This window comes from Nannobrachium achirus (assembly GCF_963921795.1).
Source record: "Nannobrachium achirus genome assembly, chromosome: 18".
NCBI lineage: Eukaryota > Metazoa > Chordata > Actinopteri > Myctophiformes > Myctophidae > Nannobrachium > Nannobrachium achirus.
In genome coordinates this window covers 30160222-30184497 of record NC_137825.1, presented here as the reverse complement: position 1 = coordinate 30184497, position 24276 = coordinate 30160222, and the positions used below count along the sequence as shown (strand labels likewise).

Sequence of the window (24276 nt, the reverse complement as noted above, 5' to 3'; positions counted from 1 at the left end):
GTAGGTGGAGTCGTCGTGGCGAACAGGCACGTAGGTGGAGTCGTCGTGGCGAGCTGGCACGTAGGTGGAGTCGTCGTGGCGAACAGGCACGTAGGTGGAGTCGTCGTGGCGAGCTGGCACGTGGGTGGAGTCGTCGTGGCGAGCTGGCACGTGGGTGGAGTCGTCGTGGCGAGCTGGCACGTGGGTGGAGTCGTCGTGGCGAGCTGACGGGTAGGTGGAGTCGTCGTGGCGAGCTGACAGGTAGGTGGAGTCGTCGTGGCGAGCTGACAGATAGGTGGAGTCGTCGTGGCGAGCTGGCAGGTAGGTGGAGTCGTCGTGGCGAGCTGGCACGTAGGTGGAGTCGTCGTGGCGAGCTGGCACGTAGATGGAGTCGTCGTGGCGAGCTGCCAGGTAGGTCGAGTCGTCGTGGCGAGTTGACAGGTGGGTGTTGCCGTGATGAGTTAATCGTTGGGTGCTGTCATCACGGTGATGGGCGGTGTCATCACGGTGATGGGTGGTGTCATCTCGATGATGGGCGGTGTCCTCTCGATGATGGGTGGCGTCGTTGCGGTGATGGGAGATGTGATCACAGTGGTGGGTGATGTCAACCACATCACGCTGGTTAGACACATCTCTCTGTGTTTCAGCGAGGTCAATGTGGTTACTTGAATGTTTATTTATGTACTCACTCACTTTCTGCACTGGGGTTGTTTGTATGGGCAAGAACTCCAGGTCTTCATTTAGCTCTGTAGTGTCAAACTGAGCAGCAAAGGACTCCATTACTTCTGCTTTGGCCATAGCGGCGTCAGCTTCTTTGTGGAGTTGTAGTGCTTCACTGGCTGCATCCAAACGGGCCTTTTCCATAATTGCAGTAGCTTCTATTTGAGCCATGTTTGATTCTATTTGAGCCCTCTCCAACCTAATGTTGGATTCTATTTGAGCCCTCTCCAATTTAATGTTTGATTCTTTATCAGCATAGACTGCTCTAACTTTAGCAGCCTGTGCTTCAGCCAACGCCAATGCTGCTGCCATACTCGCTGTAGTTGATGTAGATGATCTCGCTGATGATCTGACAGACAGCTTCTCTATTGAGTGAGTGTAGAGTGATTTGGTCTCCTCTTTGTTTTGACCGTTCATCATGTCGACTGTTTGTTGAAATCCCTCGTAGAGTGCAATAATTTTACTGTGCTGTTACACCCAATGTAACTCCTGTCCTGTATTGGGCTTCACAGCCAGCTTTAACTCTCCCTTGCATTATCCCCTCCAAGTAACAGGCAGTTGTTGTAAAGGACTGGTTTAATTCAAGAAAGTATAAAACTGAAACACACAAAATACAGAAAGGCAAACGTTAATAAAATACTGAAATATGCTACAGGTTACAGTTAAGTTACACACATAACAGGTAAGCTATGTAAGGAATGTGTTAACCAACAGGTAACAAAGAAGAGGTACATGTAGTTGTTCAAGTAAACTATGCAGGTAAGCAAAGGTAAGATTGTTTGTAATATTAATAAATGTTGCCTCCACCACATGTGAACAGGTAATTTCAAAGTAGACCTAAGGAAAATACTGCAGTGCAAAATATCACAAAGGAGCATACAAAGCTAGAAATATCTCTCAATATGTCCAGTACACATTATCACAATGTTGATTACTCACTTATTTTGCCACTCAAAGGGGTGCAAAGTAACTGATGGCATAGGATTGTTAACACTCTCAAAAACGATCTTTTCTTGTCATTCTAACAAGGAGAAAAGGTCAAACTCAATCACTTCCTGTGGCATAAGAGCTGCAGCAGAACAGAATAAACAGCGCCCCCTGGAGACAGGGAGGAACTAGACTTGAGGAAAAAGGAGGAACAGTGCCCCCAAGTGGCAGTAAAGTTAAATATGAAAACTGTTCCATTACAGTAATCATAATGATTAATGTTTCTTCTACTTTTGAAAATAGACGACTACTGATACCTTTTCTTTCTGCACGTTTTTCAAACAATCGGTGAGGATAACATGCAACCCAACATCACTGTGTCAATGACAGGTCATTCCATTAGTCAGGGACCTTTGTTTCAACCCATGCACTCTCCTTGCACCATGTGAGCAATAACAGGCCCCAGAATGTAAATCCTAACCTTTGGATTTCCAAGTCACCACAGATGTCCTTTTTCTGTTAATCCCTTGAAGTCGGCCATAACAGCCCTGACAACAACGGATACCAGACGGCAGAGCAAAAACCATTCAATACACCACTAGATTGTTCACACGTTTTATTCCGAACAAAAACAGTGTCCCATGCAGCTCAGTGGACCAGGTTTAATTCCTACCAGCAGCAGTGGCCCACCTGTGCCACGTAAGGTTGTGGTGTATGCATTGCTGATACCTTTGGGTCACTGTGGATGAATGCATCCATCACATGGCTCATGGGTCAAGACAAAGACACTGAGGTGGGAGTGAGCAACATCCAATGTTAATACCATACAGTATATATATCTTTTTTTTGGAGCTGTGTGCAGCTCCCTATACGTGGCTGTGTGGGTCTGTCTGTGTGTCTGTCTGTCTGTGTGTCTGTGTGTCTGTGTGTGTGTATGTAGCCTGACTTTGGCGCGTAACTAGTGCCGCACCATTTACGCCACTCGCGCAATATATACATCAAAATGTGCGGCTCGGCCGGGAATGGTGTTCTATTACCTTTCGTTCCGATCCGCCTTACCATGCCGACGTAATCGGCAAAAAACGACGCTTAATTGTCCCCATTGACTTATAAGGGGACAATGCAAGAAATCACTTTCAAGTATTTTTCTCTCGTAAACCATAGGAGCTACAGTTTCAAACCTCGGAGAGGAGATTCATAATGATTTTAAGAATGAATTGAAAAATAATTACATCACTCGGCCTCATGGTGGCGCTATAACGGCCCACTTTACGTTTTGCCCCGTAACTCTTGAACCGTAGATCGGAAAATTAAAATTCTTTTTTCCCTGGATTCCTTGGGTCAAGACGCATCTCCCCACATAGGCCACGCCCATTTGCGCCAGGATAGATTTTCCGCCATCTTGAATTTTCTCCAAAACACACTTTTTGCTCCTTTTCCTACATATTTTCTTCAAATGTCACAACAATCGGTACACATGATCTACACACACACACACACACACACACACACACACACACACACACACACACACACACACACACACACACACACACACACACACACACACACACACACACACACACACACACAGCTCCACTTCACACGGGTGTGATTTTTTATGTATTTGCATATCCCATGTCCTAAAAAAACTAAACTGAACCATTTGACACAGGCTGGACAGTGGAGCTGTGGTAAGGGACAGGAAAAAAGTGCATGGATTAACATGCTAACACACTTGTTCAGTGGACAGAGGCTTCCTAAAACCATTGGAATGCTCAACCAACTACAACTTGCTGTTAAGCCCGAGTTCTACAACATAATCTGGGTTCGAGAGCCGCTGTTGCCACCAAACATAGAAGATCTACAAGCTCACACAAATAAGCCGCAGCGTGACCCCAGCTCAACTAAATACAAATCACCCTTAAGTCAGCAGAAAGCCAGAAAGTAAACGGTGTGTGATGATGATGCTGTAGAAAGCAAGCAGCTGCTGGCAGTAGGGATAGAACACAGGCACTGTGTCACTGCCATTATTGACTCTGACTGTTAAGCTTAAGTACTGATCGTTACTGAAAACATGCTCCAATCCATTATGTTTGCATGACAATATGAGCAGTGGTCGAAAGTAACTAAGTTCATTTACTTAAGTACTGTACTTAAGTACAATTTTGAGAATGTATTTTTACTTTAGTGGATATTTCCAGTGTTCAGTACTATTACTCCTACTCCACTACATTTCCAGAGGCAAATATTGTACTTTTACTCCACTATAATTATTTCAGAACTTGTTACTTTGTAGATTTTGATTATTATTACAAAACATACATTAACCACTTCAGCCCTATATACATTGCGGCCATTTGAAAATAGCCGATCTACAAGCTCACAATGCGTCGCATAATGATTACTTTCTACTTTTGGAACTTTAAGTACATTTTGATAACAAAACCTTTGTACTTTTACTCAAGTACATTTTTAATTCTGATTTTCTACTTATTATACAGCGTATTTCTACACTGCAGTATTATTTTACAAAAGCATAGCACTGAATATGAGACTGAATATGAGACTGGTAGGATTGTGGGTCAGACTCAATTGGCAGAAGTTACAGCACCGTGTGTGAAAAAGACAGCAAACCGCTTTCCAAGCAGTAAATGTTTGGATAGAAAGCATAAATGAAGCGTTAGGGCTGAACGAATTGACAAGAAGAATCTAATTATTTTATAAATTAAAATATTGTAATTGTGATTCAAACTGACATTCATACCAGATATCACCCAAAGCGCCTTGAATATTTCCATTTACAAGTCTATTTTGAACCCTTCACTCTCTCATGCAAATTATTGCAACCTCAGTGATTTGGAAACTTTAAACATAAACTTAATTAAACCACATGATCCCTTTGTGGCCCTATTCTGGGGCAAACATTCTGCAAAAATAGCAGATCTACAAACTCACCATGCATCGCAATGCGCGGTGAGCCTTTCATATAATAATAATAGTCGAATGTTCACCTGTTATGACACGCCCAGAATGACGATGCTAAAGACCACCCCCAAAGAAAAAAACTGTGTGACAGACAGACACACGAACTGACCAACCACGGACCTCCTTAGACTTCCATTGCAGCTCAGCCAATGATAAGAGGCTTTTACCTGAGATATTCTCTGGTAAAACCCGGACATGCTGACTTATATGATTCAGACCCCTCGCAGGAACTGATGACGTAAGACTGGTGGGTCTGACCACCAGAGACTACTGCTGACATGACTACTTCAGCCCGTTGGCAGTGTGTGCACATTGCCTACACAAATCTCTGTGTGTGTGTGTGTGTGTGTGTGTGTGTGTGTGTGTGTGTGTGTGTGTGTGTGTGTGTGTGTGGAATTTTCACGTCTGTGTGCGTGAGTGTGTGAGTGTGTGTGTGTGTGTGTGTGTGAACAGTGTGAGTGCGTGTGCATGCATCGGCATCTGGGTGTGAGCATAGTTGTGTGTGTGCACACTGTGTGCATGAGCGTGTGTGTGTGTGTGTGTGTGTGTGTGTGTGTGTGTGTGTGTGTGTGTGTGTGTGCGTGCAGCGGCTGTGTCAGCAGCCCTCCTGCAGCACCAGGTGAGATTTATGAGGTGTTAAGAAAGCTTGCCTGTAGCCTCACTGGCTCAGCTCTGTCCCCTTCCTCTAACACCCTGCCTGCTGTATACATATCTGCACAACACTCACACACACACACACACACACACACACACACACACACACACACACACACACACACACACACACACACACACACACACACACACACACACACACACACACACACACACACACACACACACACACACACACACACACACACACACACACACAATGCACTAATATATACATTTACAGACCACCATATGTTTGCACGCAAACACACACACACACACACACACACTCAAATCCACCAATATATATACGTACTGTATATACAGACCGCCATATAGTATGTTTGCACGCGAACACACACACGGAACATACACACCTAGCAGATCTACAAATGCACTTATATATATACAGACCGCCATATGTTTGCACACGAACACGCATGCACACGCAGAAAGACATATATAAAACCCCTCAACCCCAACGTGTGTGTGTGTAATGTCAGTGACACCCGCACCTACCCTCTAAAATGGCCCCCATCCTCCTTCTCCTGCCAGGACTGAACACACCTACCCCCTCCCTCCTCCTAACACACACACACACACACACACACACACACACACACACTTTTTCCAATGGAAAAAACAGCAGAACAAAACATGGATCTCAAAGAAGCACGCCCCCCCAAGACCCTTAGATCATCCATGGGCTTGTAGCCGGTTTTTGATTAGAGATGATTATGTACATCGGCCAGTTCGTAGTTGCGTACATACACAAAATGTATGACGCGCGCGCGCGCAGGCGCACACACACACACACACACACACACACACACACACGTTCTCCAGCTAGGGACTGAGCAACACGGTGAAATCCTCAGTGTTAATTTAACTGTGCCAATGTGCAAAATGGAAAACAAACGGACCCTTACGACTCCTTTTTGGTTCCCCTTTTGCACGTTCTCACAGTTAAATTAACGTCACGGTTTTACGGCGTATAGCGTCGTTTTTCCCACCAAACATCTGTCCAGACGACTCTTAAGGCTCATTCGGCTCCGTTCTGCCTGGCCTGCTCTGCATTATCTGTCTCTGACTGCTGCATCTCTAATGCTGCAGGGACTTAGGGCAGGATTACACCACAATTATGTGCTTCCCATTCTCTCCAGCTGTGCACAGAAATGGAGGGAGTGAGAAAGAGAGTGAGAGTACGTGAGAGGGACGTGCAGAGAATGTTAGAGAGGCAGGGGATGCAATTTCTAAAAAGGGCCTTTTGCTGACCTCCAAGCTCTGCGCTGCGGCGCGTTTTGAGCTGGAGGTCGGCTATTTGAACACTGAACACTGGGCGGCTGTAGCTCAGGAGGTAGAGTGGGTTAGCCAATGATCCATGGGTCGGCGGTTCAAATCCCAGCTTCTCCTGTCTACATGTCGAAGTGTCCTTGGGCAAAACACTGAACCCCAAGTTGCTCCCGGTGAGCTGGTTGGTGCCTTGCATGGTTTCCACCGCCACTGGTGTATGAATGTGTGTGTGAATGGGTGAATGTAATGCACATTGTAAAGCGCTTTGGATAAAAGCGCTATATAAATGCACCATTTACCATTTACCATTTAACTAGAAAGATGCAATTGGAAATTGCAAATGTGGTTGCCGTGACTACATTCCGCAGCAAGTTAACTGTCGTGAGGCTCAACCAATACTCGGGCTAGCATCACTCCTCAAAAGTTTTCCCATCAATTTCCAATGGCATCTGATTCACAAAAAAGTTTATCTAGTGGTGAAAATAAAGTTTCCCCAGGACTACTGCTAATAACACACTAATAATCAAGTCAATACTGGAGATGTGGCGTACGGCATGGATTTCTACACAGTCAGAGAGGGCAATTGTTTCAACATAAGATGCTGCGTTCAAGTTCAGGAGAGTTTGGATAAGGCATTTCTATTGAACGCTGCCTTCAGATATGGCATGGAAAGGGAGCCTTTGCATTTCTTTCACCATGGTAAAAACTGCATTCATGGTCTGGAAAGGGCACTTTTTACAGACGGGTAAAAGGGCAGGGGTTCAAGCCCCCTTTGATGTCTATGTGTGCACGTGCCTGAGAGTAAGTGTGTGTGTGAGAGAGATATTGAGAGAGAGAGAGAGAGAGAGAGAAGGGTTGTAAGGAGGGGCAGGATCCATGATGACGAAGGTCCCGAAGCTCCAAATTACAGTAAAAACCATCATTACTGCAGGGCCGTGTGGGAGGCACATCTACAAACCCTTGGACTTTGGCGTGGTTCTTTGCAACGTGCATATCGTCACCAAACCTCATACGTACAGTACAGTATGTCCAAAAGCCCTTTTTAGCCTTTTTTATTATTTAAAACAAACAACAGGAATTCTGAAAAATTACAATCTGCAAGCACACAACGTGTGCTAGCGACAAAAATAAAGCAGCGACACAAGGGTGTGATGATGAAGTGGAGCATTAATTTACAACAAAGCGTAATAAGTTGAAATATGACAGCAACAATAGCAGGCTCGTGAACGCCTCATCTCATTAACAACAATTTAAATCTTCCAAAACACCACAGCCAGTAAAGGGGCTTTGGGACTGGGAGGTTATTATCGTGTTTACTTTAGTGCTAGAATATAATATGCATTACTACAGTATATGTTCTCTCCCTTTTTACACACAATATGGCAAATGCACAGCTTTAGAGCTATGAGTGTGGTAAATGGCGCATTTATATGCTGCCTTTCTCCAAAGCACTTTACAATGTGTATTACATTCATACGCCGACGGCAGACTTGCATTATCATGCAAGGCGCCAACCTGCTCAGTGACGGGTTAACCACTTAATCCCTATTCAAAACGTTAAAAAGAAATTGTGAAAGTGATGCATGAGCTGATATATGTCTGAAAATGTCTGTACATATATTTTTGACTATAATGACTTGCACAAACAAGGGAGACGAGGGTGAAAGTGTCTCAATCAAGGACACCTCAAGACACAGGGATCGAACCAGGACCTGCGAATTCAAAGACAGTCGCTTTACCTCCTGAGCCTGACCTCCAAGCTCAACGCTTGGAAGTCAAATTAAAACCAGCACACGTCTTGTCTGTCAACTCCGGTGCTGCACTGACCCAGCAAAGCACATCTACATCAATAATCTCGCTGATGGTTTGTTAAATTAAATAGATGACATCCTTCATCTGTGATATGGGAGAGCAGGCATCCTCCAGTTCCGTTGAAAGAAGACAATCAATATATAATATTACCATCAGCCACCATCTTCCCTAATAGGCCCACATCGTGCTGGAACAGCCCCACAGAGGCCAAGGCCAGCAGTGGGCTCAGGAGCAGCGTGGAATGCTGGGAATGTGAGTCTTTGAAGTGCTGGCCTGGCCGCTAAGGAGCAGCCTTCTAATAATATCAGGGTCCGATTCAATGCTAGCCTGTACCACAGAAGGAGGAGGGGGGGGGGAGGGGGGGGTAATAAATGTATAAAATAAAACAAAGGAGACGCACACAGAGAAAGAGAGAGAGAGAGGAAGCAGGGGAAGGCTAGGAAGGAATCAGACAAAAACATTTCATTTTCACATGCATAGTTTCACTGCCCTCAGTTCGAGGGCATTGTATGACCCTATTTGGGAATGGCTGGCAGGCAGTCATTAGGGCTGGACTCACACATCCTGGATATACGTTACCAAGTTACAGTGTTGTGTGTGTGTGTGTGAGAGAGAGAGAGAGAGAGAGAGAGGGGAGGGAGAGAGAGAGAGAGAGAGAGGGGAGGGAGAGAGAGAGAGAGAGAGGGGAGGGAGAGAGAGAGAGAGAGAGAGAGGGGAGGGAGAGAGAGAGAGAGAGGGGAGGGAGAGCTAGGAAGAGAAACATTGAGATTGAAAGTGAATACGCAGCAGTATGCGTGCATTTCCCCGTGTGAGCGTACATCGTGTATGGAGAGAGTGAGTGGAGTAGAGAGACAGAGAGAGAGAGAGGCATAATGCACCCTTTCGACAAACAAACAGCATTTTGCGTCGGAGCCAATGTACGCCATGTACCGCTATACTCTCATAATGCGCACATATGTACGATACATACAGGCAGAAAATAACTTACCGGTCCAGTTGTATGTGTTTGTGTGCGGTTAATGATTTCCCCAGGCCTCCAGTTTTCTGGCGTCCGCCCGGTCCCCGCCCTGAGAGAAATAAACAGGAGGGGGGGTGAGACAGCAACTAAGAGACAGTGAGAGAGAGAGAGAGAGAGAGAGAGAGAGAGAGAGAGAGAGAGAGAGAGAGAGAGAGAGAGAGAGGGAAATAGCATATAGAAAACAAACAAGCTATACAGTACAAAGGCCAACAGGGACACCTCCTCCCCTCGCTCCCTCTGGAGTTCTATTTCTCTCCCTCTTTCCCCTCCACCCATCTTATTTGCTTCTCTGTTTTCCATTCTCACTGTGTGCTGCATCTTTGTAATCCTTTTGTCTGTCTTTTTCCTTGGTGGTTCAGGCTGTTTTCCCTACACTCACTCACCCAGCTCGCCCCATTTCTTCTTTCCTCGGCTGCACTCTTTCAGTCTTCTTCCTCTCCTCTCCTCTAGGGATGGGACGATATGCACATTTCATATCACGATGATTGTGACCAAAGAAATTGCGATTTACGATAATTATCGCGATAATCCGAATCCATTATCCTGGGGCGGAACATTTGCCAAAAAATAGCCGATGGCAATTTTTTGGCAAAGACATTTGATAGAGTGAAAAAAGACTGTATCAAGTACGTATATAAGTACCCTTTACCAATTATAGAGGGTTTAAGTGGTGCCGGATATGCAGCTCGGCAAATAAAAGGTGAATTGATCCCGGTGCATGACGGAGGACGATCTCTCGATAAATTAAATCTCCACGACGGGATTATCGTGAGTGTTTTTCATCACGATAAACGATAATATCGCGTATTGTCCCATCTCTAGGCTGCACTCTTTCAGTCTTCTTCCTCTCCTCTCCTCTTTGCCCACCCTCCCTCCCTCCTCTTACAGAATCTCCTCTCCTCTCGTCTATCCTCGCCTCCCTCCCTCCCTTTCTTCTCCCTCCTCTGGAGAAGGGAAATTAATCTGTGGCCCTCGGGAGCCGTCAAGGGCCTGTTTACCTCCCAGACGTATATATGAAAGTCCATGGTATCTCTATAGGCCTGCGTCACACAGTCACACCTTAATGGAGCAGCAAACATCTTTACCCCACCTCGCATTATCGCCTTTTAATTTCACCAACACATCTGCCTGTGGAATTTAGTGCACACAACGGCGTGGACTACCCGTGCCACCTGTGGGGCTGCTCTTTGAAGTATCACCAACTGCAGTCGCAGAATGGAACTAATGCTGGGGCGTTTCCCCAATGCTACCTAAGTGCTACCTACAGGCTAGCGTGGAGAATGAACTAGCCCACTTTTTCCACCCTAGAGCGGTAGCAGGATTAGCCCGTTGCTAGCTACTGCAGGCAGTACCGTGCAAGATCTCAGGTTCCTAAGTGTTAATCTCATTACGTAAATACATGATGCCGAGACACAAAGAGAAGTGGCTCAAGTAAGACTACTGTTGCTGGTGGCTCCAGCTTAATTAGGCAGCCAAGTCGAGATGGAGAGAGGGAATGGAGAAGGAGGGGGGGGATTGGGGGGGGGTAGAGGGTGAAAAGAAGAGAGAGCGAGGGGGACAGCGAGTCAGAGAGAGAGTGAGAGAAAGAGAGGGAAAATAGTAGGCACCAAATGAGTGAGCGGGAAGGGGAAGGAAAGGGAGCAGAGAGAGTGCCATCTAAACTGGAAAGTGCTCCGAGACCCAGAAGGGAAAGAGGAAGCTGTTAATGTCGTTAAAGTCCCATCGGAAGAGCACGGCCAGGAGTGTGCGCGTTGTAATGGTATGTGTGTGTGTGTGTGTGTGTGTGTGTGTGTGTGTGTGTGTGTGTGTGTGTGTGTGTGTGTGTGTGTGTGTGTGTGTGTGTGTGTGTGTGTGTGTGTGTGTGTGTGTGTGTGAGTGGCTGTGGTGGTGTGCGTGCAGAGACATAAAGAGAAGCGGGGTGGGGCCGAGTGGAAAACTCAAGATGCCGCTGTGAGTGCAGAAAGGGGGGAAATCCCTTTGCGTTAGACCTCGACAAAAACAGCTCAGAGCAGGGCTGCTCCTGTGGAGACGACGAGAGGGGGCGGATGGGATGTATGGATGGATAGAGAGAAGAACGGGATGGGGGGTGGGGGGTAGAGTCTCTGATGGCCTTTCGACATGCCCAATTTGCGTGATTAGATTAGATGAAAGGTCACCCCCCTCCCCCCTCCCCTCTCTCCCCCTCTTAAGTTTGCACAAAGGATCACCGGGTCTGTACACACAGTCAGACGGTAGGTGGTTTAGGCGGGTGTGTGACAGTTGGATTTGTATGTGTGCACTTGTGTGTGCGTGCGCATGCCTGCCTTCATGCATGCATGTAAGGCGAAGAAGAAAAGAAGGACAAGTTCATTTAAGGAATATGGGTCAGGCATGGCGGGGAGCCGCTGGCTAGCGCCATACAGCTGACAGTGGGCAGATCAGATGTACAGAGAGGGGCTTACCAGCGGTGAACATGCTAAGAAGAGACACACTGGGGGTCTGCCGTTCAGTCTCTGCACTGACAGTGTGTGACTGACTGGGGGGGTTCGCGTGGGATCGTCCCTCCCGCCGCACCGCAGACCTGCGGGCTGAGGATGGATGGCAGAACAGCTGTGGGAGCGGGCTTCCTGAATGGGGCCCGCTCAGGCCAGCAGCAGCGGGACTGGGGCGTCACAAGTGGGGGGGAAAAGTGGGACTGGGTTACTAGGGCCCAAGGAGGTGGAGCTGCAGGGGCCTTAATTATTTTATACTTTAGCTATTGAAAATAGCAGATATACTGTACAAAGCTCACAGCGCGGGCACCAAATACATAATTTTGGGGGTCCTTGACATGAAAAGGTTTGAGAACCAATGACATAAAAACATAGGTTTTTCAAAAAACCTCAGAAGGATTTAAAATAAAAGACTTTTCAAAGAAATGTTCACGATTTTTCAAAAATAGCAGATCTACAAGCTGCCGCGCTGTGAGCTTGTATATCTGCTATTTTTCAATAGTTAAAGCACAAAATAACGCGTAATAATGCGTTCTCAGTCTAAATGGGTTAAACCCCCTATGAAGAACATTCATGGGGGGCCCGCAGTGAATCCTTGTACCCAGGGCTCAGAATTTGGGCGCGACACCCCCTGGCAGCGGGAGTATCGCGATTTGCGCGTCTCCCGCTGAAAGAACGCGGCTTCAAAGCCGGGATCCCGCCGCCGTCCACTACACGGCGACTACTCGGGGCGAGCTGCTGCCAGACCCGCAGCCCTATTCTGCCTCCACCAAACCTACATGAATAGTTGCCTTTGTCGCAGTGAAATTCCACTAGCAAGACGCTAATTAGCCAGAAGCCTCTTCCCCTGCAGGACTGAGTGCACAAGAAAGAGACCGGGGGGGGGGGGGGGGGGGGGGGGGGGGGTGTAGCAGCGAGAAGGTAGCGCGCCGCAAGAGGGGAAGCAGTCTAACAATGAGTAAATTGAAAAGACGAGCAGTCATATGATGCAACCGCCCCCCTCCCCACATACACATACACACACACACAAACACACACTGCCAGAGCTTAAACCAACTAATGACATAATTTGGGATGTTGTGAAAAGAGTGGAGAGTAATGTGCCACCGAGAGTGCCTCTCCGTCTAAATGAGGGACATAAATTGGGCATTCAGAAGACAGACAGAGAGGGAGAGAAAGAGAAAGATGGAGAGAAAGAGACAGCGAGAGACAGAGAGAATGAGATAAGTACGTAAGGACAAAAGAGGGGGAGAGAGGAGGGAAAGAAGAAGACACAAAACGAGATGGAGCGAGAGACATATGAGAGAGACAGAGAAAGAGAGAGAGAGAGAGAGAGAAGCAGCCATGCTCCATGCTGTCTTGCGTCGTTGTCAGGTGGAAACCTTCTATGTCCAAAACCATTCGTTTTTATCATTTAAAAAAATGAACTAAACTAGTGAAAACAGCCGAGCGTTGTGTGCTTGTAGATCTGCTGTTTTCACTAGTTCGTGCGCCGGTCTTGTCTGATGAAGCAGGGCTTTACTTCGCAAAAAAAAAAAAAAAAAAACATACAAATTTGAAACTTGGAGATACGAGGTTTCTGCTCGACAGTGACACTTGGTGTTTAGTGAGTGGGGGAGCTGACTGGCTGTCAGCCAAAGCCCGGCTGTCATAACGCCTGATGTGAGTCTTCCTGCTGTTGGTTCTATTGAGTTGTTGGGGTGGGGGGGAGTGGTGGGACCCCCTCCCATGCGGAACAGCTACCTGTCCGATCGACAGCTGCGGACTGGCTAATGGATGATCATTAGCACTGTAACCCTGCGTTGCTTTTCCCCGTGTTGCGCTCTTACAGTCAGCAGATTCTCATCATTAATTCACATCCCCCGAGCAAAATCTGCTGCTTGCTGCACCAACCTGTGCAGGGGTGCAGCGCGAGCCAAAACTGTGATTATCATATTGTTATGATTACAACAAGGCATGCTGAGATCCATCCAATGGAGGGCCCGAGTGCCGCATGGCGTGTTTGTGTGACGCATTCCAAAGGAAAGTATAGGGGCCCACAGGCCAACGGAGGGTTATTCCCTATGTACTGTATAGGGATGGGACGATATGAAAATGTCATATCTTGGGGCGGAATATTTGCCAAAAAATAGCAGATCTACAAGCTCACAACGCGTCGCGATGCGACGCGTTGTGAGCTTGTAGATCGGCTATTTTTTGGCAAAGACATTTGATAGAGAGTGAAAAAAAGACTGTATCAAGTAAGTATGTTTTAAGTACCTTTTACCAATTATAGTGGGTTTAAGTGGTACCGGATATGCAGCTCTGCAAATAAAAGGTGAATTGATCCCAGTGCATGACAGAGGACGATATCACGATAAATAAAATCTCCACAATACGATTATCGTGAGTGTATCGTCCCATCCCTAGAACTGTATCTATGGTATATGGTATATGCACGCCCGGAGTGTGTTTGCCAGTTTGTTTGGTGCCGTGTACATGCTGGTGCGTGTTCGAGTTTCGCTGGAGGTACAGTCGAGTGGCAGGCGATCACATGTTTCGTGCTATTTTTGCACAGGCAGCCACATATCATATACGGTGCATCTCCCCTGATCCCGCTGCCATGTAAGATAATATATGAGGCAGGCCTGCATAAACAAATGAAACAAACCGTGGGCATGGTCGCCCATAGACCCAAGTGGGGGGGTCATACTTCCTGCCTGCCGATTTCATGATACAGGAGTAGATGTTATTCTGTTTTAGTCAGGCTGTCTTTTCAGACCTACAACAACAATTTATGAAACGACAAAGAAAGTTCATCCTGACAGCTATTCAAGTAGTGGAAACAACCAGCAAACGCCAGCAATCGGAGTGGGGTTGTATGTATGGATGGGACGATATGAAAATGTCATATCACGATTATTGTGACAAAAGAAATCGTGATTTACGATATTATCGCGATGGTCAAAATCCATTAACCTGGAGCAGAACATTTGACAAAAAATAGTTGCAACGCGCTGTGAGCTTGTAGATCGGCTATTTTTTGGCAAAGACATTTGATAGAGATTGAAAAAGGACTGTATCAAGTACGTATATTATAAGCACCTTTTACCAATTATAGAGGGTTTAAGTGGTACCGGATATGCAGCTCGGCAAATAAGAGGTGAATTGATCCTAGTGCATGACGGAGGACGATATCACGATCATTTAAATCTCCACGATACGATTATCGTGAGTGTTTTTTATCACGATAAACGATAATATCGCTTATCGTCCCATCCCTAGTTGTATGCTACGTGGTTCAGCGGCAAGGTGACAGGCAGGAGGAGACGTAAACCCTCATGACAACTTCCTGTAAACAAAAGGATTGGGGTCGGTGCGACAAAACAACACAAGGTTATGAGGCAGCATAATGCTTTGTGAAAGCAGGTCACCGTGGTGTCTCTGCTAAGATGCGAGGCTTCATCAGCAGTGACAGGCGGGCGGAGAGGATGTTTAAAAAGGAAGAGAGGAAAATAACTTGGCTGCTCATTTCTCTGGTGGACGAGAAGAAGGATGACGACACTCCCGAGCAGAGAGAGAGAAGAGTTGACGTAATTCATCTCGCAGCAACGTGCATGTGTAGCATCTGCCTTTGATCACATTGATTAAGTAGTGCATAAGCACAAGACTTTGTGCTGTTTATCAATCAAAATGCCAAAGACATGAAAGGGAGAATGGCTAATAGAGATCATCTTAAGCAAGCAAAATACATCACAAGGAGGTCATCACACTGCTTCCTTTTGTGTTTTTGTTTGGATGAGCACCGAATAACGCAATTGAAACTTTGACTCAACGATTAAGTCTTGAGTAAATTCAGACTCCAACGAGGTCAAATGTTGCAGTGATTTAGAATTATTGGAATCCTCCCTGGAGTCGAATCAAGCCCAATTCAATTCAAGGAGAAAGGAGGCCTGGTCGGAACAGAGAGGCTGTGAGAGCCAAACGCTGAGGACTCAAACCAGTCTGGCCTTTCTCCAAGGCCCGTAGTGTAATTTTAACAAAGAAGGCCCCAGATGACAGAAATGTTGCCTTTTTTTTTATTTATTAACAGCATGTTTTTCTTTTTATTGTCCTTATGCTTGGCGGAGGGCAACATCCTTTCCATCCAACATTTCACTGTACAAACTTGGATGAGCATGTGACGAACGAAACCTCTTGAATCTTGAATCCTACAGTACTCGTCGTTGTCGGGTGGAAACCTTGTATGTCCAAAAGCGTTAGGTTTGTATCATTTAAAAAGTGAACTAAACTAGTGAAAACAGCCGATCTACAAGCAAACAACGCCTCGCACCGCGAGGCGTTTGTCGATCGGCTGTTTTCACTACTTTGTCTGATGAAGCAGGGCTTTACTTTGCGGAAAAACATACACATTTGAAACTTGGAGATACGAGGTTTCTGCCCGACAGTGACGATATGAGTTCTTGTAAAACTGGTTGGGAGTCTTAGATAATCCTCAGCATCAAGGGCTGAATCCAACCAACAGCAAGATGCCTGTGTGACATCTCACACCCTGGGATACATACTGTATGACTCTCCCCACCTCGAAACTGCAACTAGGGATGGGACGATATGAAAATTGTGATTTACGATATTTTCGCGATAATCAAAATATCCCCAACATCCATTATCAGGGTCTGGAACATTTGCCAAAAAAATAGCCGATCTACAAGCTCAAAACACGACGCGTTGTGAGCTTGTAGATCGGCAATTGTTTGGCACAGATATTTGTTAGAAAAGACTGCATCAAATACATTATTTCCAGGTCTGTTTTACCAATTATAGAGGGTTTAAATTGTACCGGATAATATGCAGCTCGGCCAATACAAGGTGAATTGATCCCTGTGCATGACGGAGGATAATTTCACGATAAATCTCCCCGATACGATTATTGTGAGTGTTTTTTAACAAGTTAAACGATCATAATAATGATCATCGTCCCATCCCTAACTGCAACACGGCTATCAAATCTCCTTTAGATTCTCAAACTGCTATAAAACATTCCATTATGATTAACCTTCACGTGGCTTAAATCAACCGGGCCTCCACACTGTCGTCCATCTCTATAGTAAGTCATCTTATGTCACTTGAGTTGATGCACAGAATACTTTTTTTTTTAAAAGAGACCCTACAGTGAAGGCAGTGTTATGCAAACTCCTAGAAACAAGAGAGCTGTCTCTTTTAGTATTTTTCAATGCCAGATGACAGGATGAAAGCCAAAGAGCAACAGACGCTCCCCAGTTGCTGTGCATAAGAAGGCAGAGCTGTCTGCTTTCCCGGCAGCAGCAGCAGCAGCAGCAGCAGTAGCGTTGCACTCATAACAATCAATCACGCCTGGAACCCATAGCGAAGCCAAACAGCACTTTTAACATTTCAAAAGCACTGGCTTTGATGCGGGCTCCTGGGTTACATTTTTAGTTTAGTTTATTATTTCTTTTGTGCTCCCGTGGTGTGTCTGCTAAACTACAGGATAGAAATGTCAGACGAGTGGAAATCCCTGCCCCGATCTCGCCGTGGAAAGCACACGCAGGAAGAACCGAAGTGCAAAAAGTGGGAAGTGTACAGTTCCCCTCGTTTTTTTTTTGGAGCGGTGAAAGCGCTCCCAATAGACAGGTATGTCCGTGGGTATGTCCCTGGCTGGGTGGCTGGGTGGGTGGCTGGGTGGCTGGCCGTGTCCGTAGCCTGGCAATACCTTGAGTGGCCACACACAACACACTAGTTAAAGGAGGGGCGCTGTTTTGTGCAGGCCAGGCACACTCACCACTCACTCACAGGCACAGTTTACAGTTTACAGTTTAGGCATTTAGCAACACACACAGGGTATAGCTGCTCAGATTCACCGCTCCACTTCGAACCGAGGTTTGATTTTTTTTTAAGAAATTGTACCCGCAACAGAACGGAGGCCCAACTGAAAACACCTTCAGGCAACATACTGTCAGTGGGCCCCAAATTCACCACCCTCCTCCTCCCCACCCGCACGCCCCCAGCGAGCCAAGCCCCATCTCTGGTGACGAGCATGCCACAGGCCTTTGAAGTCCTGGAAGGAGGAGGAAGGGGGGAGGAGGAGGAGGAGGGGGTTCAGTGGCCTGTCATGCCTGCTATGACTGATGGCGGATAGGGGAAGATCAGACCTTGCCTGGCTGTTTGGCCTCCAGGGAGACGCTCCACTCAGGCAGGGTCACAGACGGAGCCATGCAAGGCTAAACATGGTATGGCATAAAGTACGGTATGTGTGCGTGCGTGCGTGCGTGCGTGCGTGTGGGTGTAGGGGCTCCAGTTATGCCCTCGGTCTCAGGAGCAGGAGACATCATTATCTGCAATGAGATTGATAGTGTCATTCTGAGTGAGAGTTGTGTGTTGTTGTTGGGTTGTTTTTCATGCTCTCTTAACCCATCAAGACCTGAAAAAATCTACCAAATCCTAGTGGTGCTCAAAGTTGTTAGTGTCAAGGACCCGTAGTATTATATGGCCCCCATCTCAAAATATTTTGTTCCAGGGACCTCCCAGAAGCAAAGATTTGAGTTAAAAATGTTCGCTATAAAAGTATATACACTGTATGTAGATTCATTTGCACTTTTTTTTTTAAATAGCAGATGTACAAGCTCATAACGCGGCACCGAGTGCCACGATGTGATCTGCTATTTTTGAATAGCCAAAGAAAAGAATGGTTAAAGCGGTTACGTGACGCAGATGTGTTTTCCGGGTCTTAAATGAACATATAGTAGACATTCAATCAGTTATGGTTTTCAACATTAGCTAGCCGGAGCAGGTAGAACTTCACCAAACGTGCATTTTGAATTTGAAGCCCGCGCAATCCCCACAAAACCCCAGTTCATACTTCTAGCACATTAGTTCTCAAAGTGGATTTCAGTAAATTGACCCTTACAGGTCTGTAACTCTGACAGTGTACATGGAACCAAATGAACCCTAACAGGTTTGGGTTCATTTGTACACTGTCAGAGTTAAGGGAGAGACCTTGAAATTGCCATGTTTGAGATTTGAGAAACACTGTTCTAGCGAACCCAGAGGCATGCTGCTGCATCATGGCAGCCATGATGGCTTTGGCATTTACAGTACATCACAGGACACCAACAACACCTTAGCATGATACAGGGGGTTACCATGGAAACAGTGTTTCTTAAGTCCACCCCCGCCTCCCCCCATCCCGAGCTCACCGCCGCCGCCATGCTGAACCTCCGCGTGTCCCCCCCTGCGCGCTCGTCTCCGCTAAAAACAAACACCGTAAACATAATCTAATAGCTCCCGAATAGTCCCTCGGGAGCCGTTTGAAGGAAAACAGAGCAGCGAGGAGCTGAAATCCCACTCACGGCAGCGTTATGAATGGGAAATATTCTTGGCGAAACAATCGCGCCGCTCACGCTTTCCCTCGGCAGGCAGAAGCCGCCGCAGGGGCCGCGAAGGCGGCCGGGGGGCCGCGGCAGGAAAGCGTCCATTGTTGGAAAAAAAACAAAACGGAACTGAGGGTCCTCTGTCTGCTGCTGATGGAACTCTGGGCAGTTTGCCCTTGCCTACTCTCGGGTGGCTGCTGGCGCGTGATGCCAGCGGTCCGTTTTCCGCGCGGCGGTGCAAGTGGGGGGGGGGGGGGGGGGGGGCGGGGGGCGCGTGCTTCTGTGTGTACGTTCACATCTATATGCCGTGCAGAACCACAAAGTGACAGCAGAGCCAAGCCGAGGCAGAAAATGGGGGGGTAGACGCACACAGTTATAAGTTGTGGTCTGGCTGTTTGGCGGTAAGTGACCGCCGATTCCGTTTTGCTGGAGCGCCATTCAATACTGGCATCTCTGCGTGCCACCACATTACAGTTAGTTACGCGTGACTGGCACAAGATTGAGTGCACACAACCTACACTATACACTATTCAAGTCATATATACCCACATATATAGACACACACATACATCAGCATGCAATTAAACAACTCACACACTAATCTCTTTTTTACATACACATTCATACATGCCCACACCTATATTGTACACACCGTCATATACAGTAGATTCACAGAGACACATTTACATACACTCACTCACACACACACACACACACACACACACACACACACACACACACACACACACACACACACACACACACACACACACACACACACACACACACACACACACACACACACACACACACACACACACATACAGTATATACAGATATACACACACACATGCACAGACACATGTTTCCAGTGTGGACTGTGTAAGTGTGCATCTGGCATTGATAATAGTTAGGACTTGAAAATCCTTCATTGATGCTATTTTGGCCGTTTCATGTACTTCAAAACAAAACATATTCTGGTCTTGAATGCATTCTTTCACAGAGCCTACGCAGTCTCTGCTGTTTGGAATCTCCTGTATCACATCAGGAATTAATTCACGAGCTCCACACACGCACGCACGCACGCACGCACGCACGCACGCACGCACGCACACACGCACACACACACACAGTCACACAAATACGTGCACGAGCAAACAGACACGTTACTGTAATGTCCTTGAACCCATCTGTGTGTCAGTCCATCTAGAGGTGGGGGCGGAGGACAGATTGCCGTGCGCGGTGTCACTCCAAGGGCATGTCACCCCTCTAGTGCACAGTGAAAGACCAGATTCAAGTTGTGGGCAGTCATATAATGCATGGCACTCAAACAGAGGAGGAGGAGGCCCAACCAGAGAGAGAGACAAAGAGAAAGAGAGAGAGAGCGAGGGAGAAAGAGAGGGAGAGAGGGAGAGAAAAGGCGGGAGAGAAAGGGACAGAGTCACAGTAGGAGAGGACCAGAGTGAGAGAGGGAGAGGGAGAGAGAGAGAGAGATTCCGGAGGGAAAGAGGGAGAGAGACAGTAGGAGAGGGACAGAGGGAGAAAGGGAGACACACACACACACACACACCACACACACACACACACACACACACACACACACACGCGCGCGCGCGCACACGCTGGAGCGAGCCAGAGGGAGAGAGAGAAACAGACAAGGCCACGTTGACGAGAGCCTGCACAGCTGGGCAGTTCAAGGAGAGAAGGGGGTTGGGATTGAGAGGCGATGTGTGTGTGTGTGTGTGTGTGTGTGTGTGTGTGTGTGTGTGTGTGTGTGTGTGTGTGTGTGTGTGTGTGTGTGTGTGTGTGTGTGGCTGTGCGTGTGTGTGTGGGTGACAATGCCGAGGGGCTTAATTGTCAGAGCGAAGATTCACTGTCGGTCAAGCCACGAATAGCACTTTGCCCCTGTACCCTCACCCGTGCATTAACATGGAGGACGCATTTGGAACAGTAGAGGAGAGAAGGGAGTGCCATACAGCAGCTACAGTATAGTCTGTAATTGTGTGCGTGAAAGCGACAATGAATGTGAGAGAATGGGTGGAAGAAATCATGGTCCATATTATTAATAATAGTTATGTTTCACACAGCGGGATATAGTCCGAGCGTTTCATGCACAAATCGTGCACTTTATGAAAGAAGCATGAAATTTGGCATACGGTTAGAACATGCCATATGGAACATTTTTGGCTATAGGGACATCGCAGATTTGTCTTGGGAACTTGTTGGAGCCAATCAAAGTTGGGCTCTCATAGACTTTAAAATAATACAAAAAATAAATATGCTTTAAGTATAGCCCAACTTAAGTAATGTTTTTCGTGCAAAACAAATGCTTGATTTGGATTCAGAATCACCCCTAGTTTGACCCCTCACATGCTAATTAAAGCATATTTATTTTTTGTATTATTTTGTTTTATTTTTACTTTATAGTAAAGTCTATGAGGCGCCAACTTTGATTGGCTCCCACAAGTTTTCCAAGACAAATCTGCGATGTCCCTTTAGCCAAGATTCATGCTTCTTTCATAATGTGCACGATTCCATCAACATAATGCCCGGACTAATAAGAGTGTTTCCTTTCAAGAGGTTGAATGTCGTCTCAATCCAGTGAATAGCATTCTCCTCTATTCTCAGTGTGCCTCAATATGGGCCGAAAGGTCAAACGCAGCCAACATTTCTTACCCACAAATTAAATTATGACACATTGCTATGGCCTGGGCCTGCAAATTTGAGTAGTTAAACACATGCAGTATGTTTTCATACATCTCTGAATGAACTCCTGTTCAAGCAATCTGCAGAATAGCAAAATTATATCTGCCGAGTAAATAAAGCTGGTATTGATGAAGTAATGATTCAAAGCAGTTTAAAACCTCATCAAGTGATCTCATCGCCTCATTCTAGTTTCCTCTGAAACGGGCCCACCTCTGAATGCGATGCATCATTACTCCCAGCTCCGGTCCAAATGAGGTTTATGTCCACGGGATAGAGATGTACATCTGTGCTCATTTTGTTTGGCAGGAGCTCCTAATTTAGACACAGTAAACAGATCATTTGGTGGAAAACCTTTGGTGGATAATGCGGTGACTAGAGGAGATATGGGTTTCTATGAATGTTTGGTTACTACTATATCCTCCCCTACAGACTGTAGCTGTCCAATTCTCCTGCCCCTCTGACACAAGCTGATCATAGTTAAGGCAATTAGACCACGGGAAGCATCCCCACCACCCTCACCCCCAAAACAAGCCACAGTTGACAGCTTGTGTCATGGGGTCAAACCGACCGGGAAAAGGTCCTCTAGGAACGAAAACTAGCCTTTCTGTAGCTCTCCTGGGGTCACGGCCCGTCTGCGTGTGATTGGGAGGACGCTGCAAGCCTGGCTAACCCTGTCCTGCCGCGTTAGCTTCTTCCCGCTGGAGCGGCTAGACCACCCTGGGGGCCACGACATTCCCAACATTCACCGCTGCACCCGCCGCAAGCCCTGCGTCCGCGTCATTACATGGCTAGGTCTCTGAGGTCAGCAGGAGGACATGGAGTTAATTACATGTTGACTGCCGACCAACTGTCTCTCTACTGTGCTAAGATAACAGCCAGTGGCTAGCGTCTGTCCATGCCTAGCCAGATTAGCCCATTAGTTTATTATCCCTTGGGGCACGTTTCCTTTTCTGCTGCTACTGTATCAAGTAAGGTTACACACAGATAGGCTAATCCCATTGTCTCACATTACCATATCACAGTGATAGAAATCAAAGGGATTGCCTTTTAATCTCTGCAACAACTGTAAGTTAGCATACTAACCTACTATCCTCAGAGGAGAACCTTCCAACATGGAACTGAGTTTCAGTCCTGTCATATAGACATAATAAGACATAGCGTCTAATAAAAGTGTGAGCTCCCACTCCAATCTATGTGCAGTTTGTGAGACACAGTAAGAGAAGCACTGTCTCCTTTGGCCAAATGAAAATAGCAATCTTCATAAATAATTCAACTACAGCATAACTAGCGCAAACGTGCTTCACAGGAACAATGCTGAGATTAGCTGAAAAATATTCGTTTTTTAGACTAATCATTTCACTTTCACTTAATTCCTGCAATCGTTTGTGATCAATAGACATATGCAGTACATACAGTACAGACAACCCCTGTTCTAGAAGGCTCAGCCTTCGGGCCATGCCATGAAAAGTCGTTAAGAGACGTCTCTTGTTGGAGCTGAGCTCCTGTCCATTTGTGCCTGATGCTAATGTGGTGTGGCTCCCCGCGCTGCGTCTCCCAAAGACCCAGGAAGGAAGAGGCTTACAACAGGTGCATGGCAGCAGCTGGGCCACGCCACAGTCCAAGAGGCACGCATTAAATCTCAGCAGCCACGGGCTCCGAGTCATGCCCTGCCCAGCCCCGGCAGGGAGCTAAACATCACTGAGGCTAAATGCAATTACTGTAGCAGTGCCCTGTTGCCATGCCCGGTCTATTCAATCCTGTTTGGTCACACAGCTGCCTCACCTTCATGCCAAACCTGTGGCATATAGTCAGCTGGTTTGTAAAAATATACTTTTATATGTTAAAAGAAAATAATAATAATACAAAAGAAATACAAAAGGTATATAAAGGATTATTAATTAAATGCGTATTATATCGTCGTTGACGGGTGGAAACCTTGTATGGCCAAAAGCGTTCGTTTTGTATTTATCATTTAAAAAATGATTTAAACTAGTGAAAACGAGGCGTTGTGTGCTTGTAGATCTGCTTTTTTCACTACTTTTGTGCAACGGCCTTGTATGATGAAGCAGGGCTTTATTTGCAAAGAAAAAGTACAAATTTGAAACTTGGAGATACAAGGTTTCTGCCCGACAGAGACGATATACTATGTACATGTACACATGCAGAGCATACAGTACTGTAGTGTACAGTGCATGCACAATTATGCATAAAGATGACCTCTGGCCTCATCGTCCATAAGATCCATTTTAGATCATCATGTTAATTCCACGCCAGGTGGGGAAGCAGCCTGGTGGAATTGATTTTGCAATGTCTCACACATACAGTACGCACATGCACACTA

The 24276-nt window shown here is 46.5% G+C and overlaps 1 long non-coding RNA gene across 1 annotated transcript in view; it reads right to left on the bottom strand.

Moving 5' to 3' along the window:
* LOC308302799 overlaps positions 1 to 24276 on the bottom strand; it is a 144573-nt gene that overhangs the window by 41986 nt on the left and 78311 nt on the right. The window contains exon 3 of the long non-coding RNA XR_013962969.1: positions 9362 to 9440. This is a non-coding gene — a long non-coding RNA (uncharacterized lncRNA). The remainder of the gene's footprint in view (positions 1 to 9361; positions 9441 to 24276) is intronic.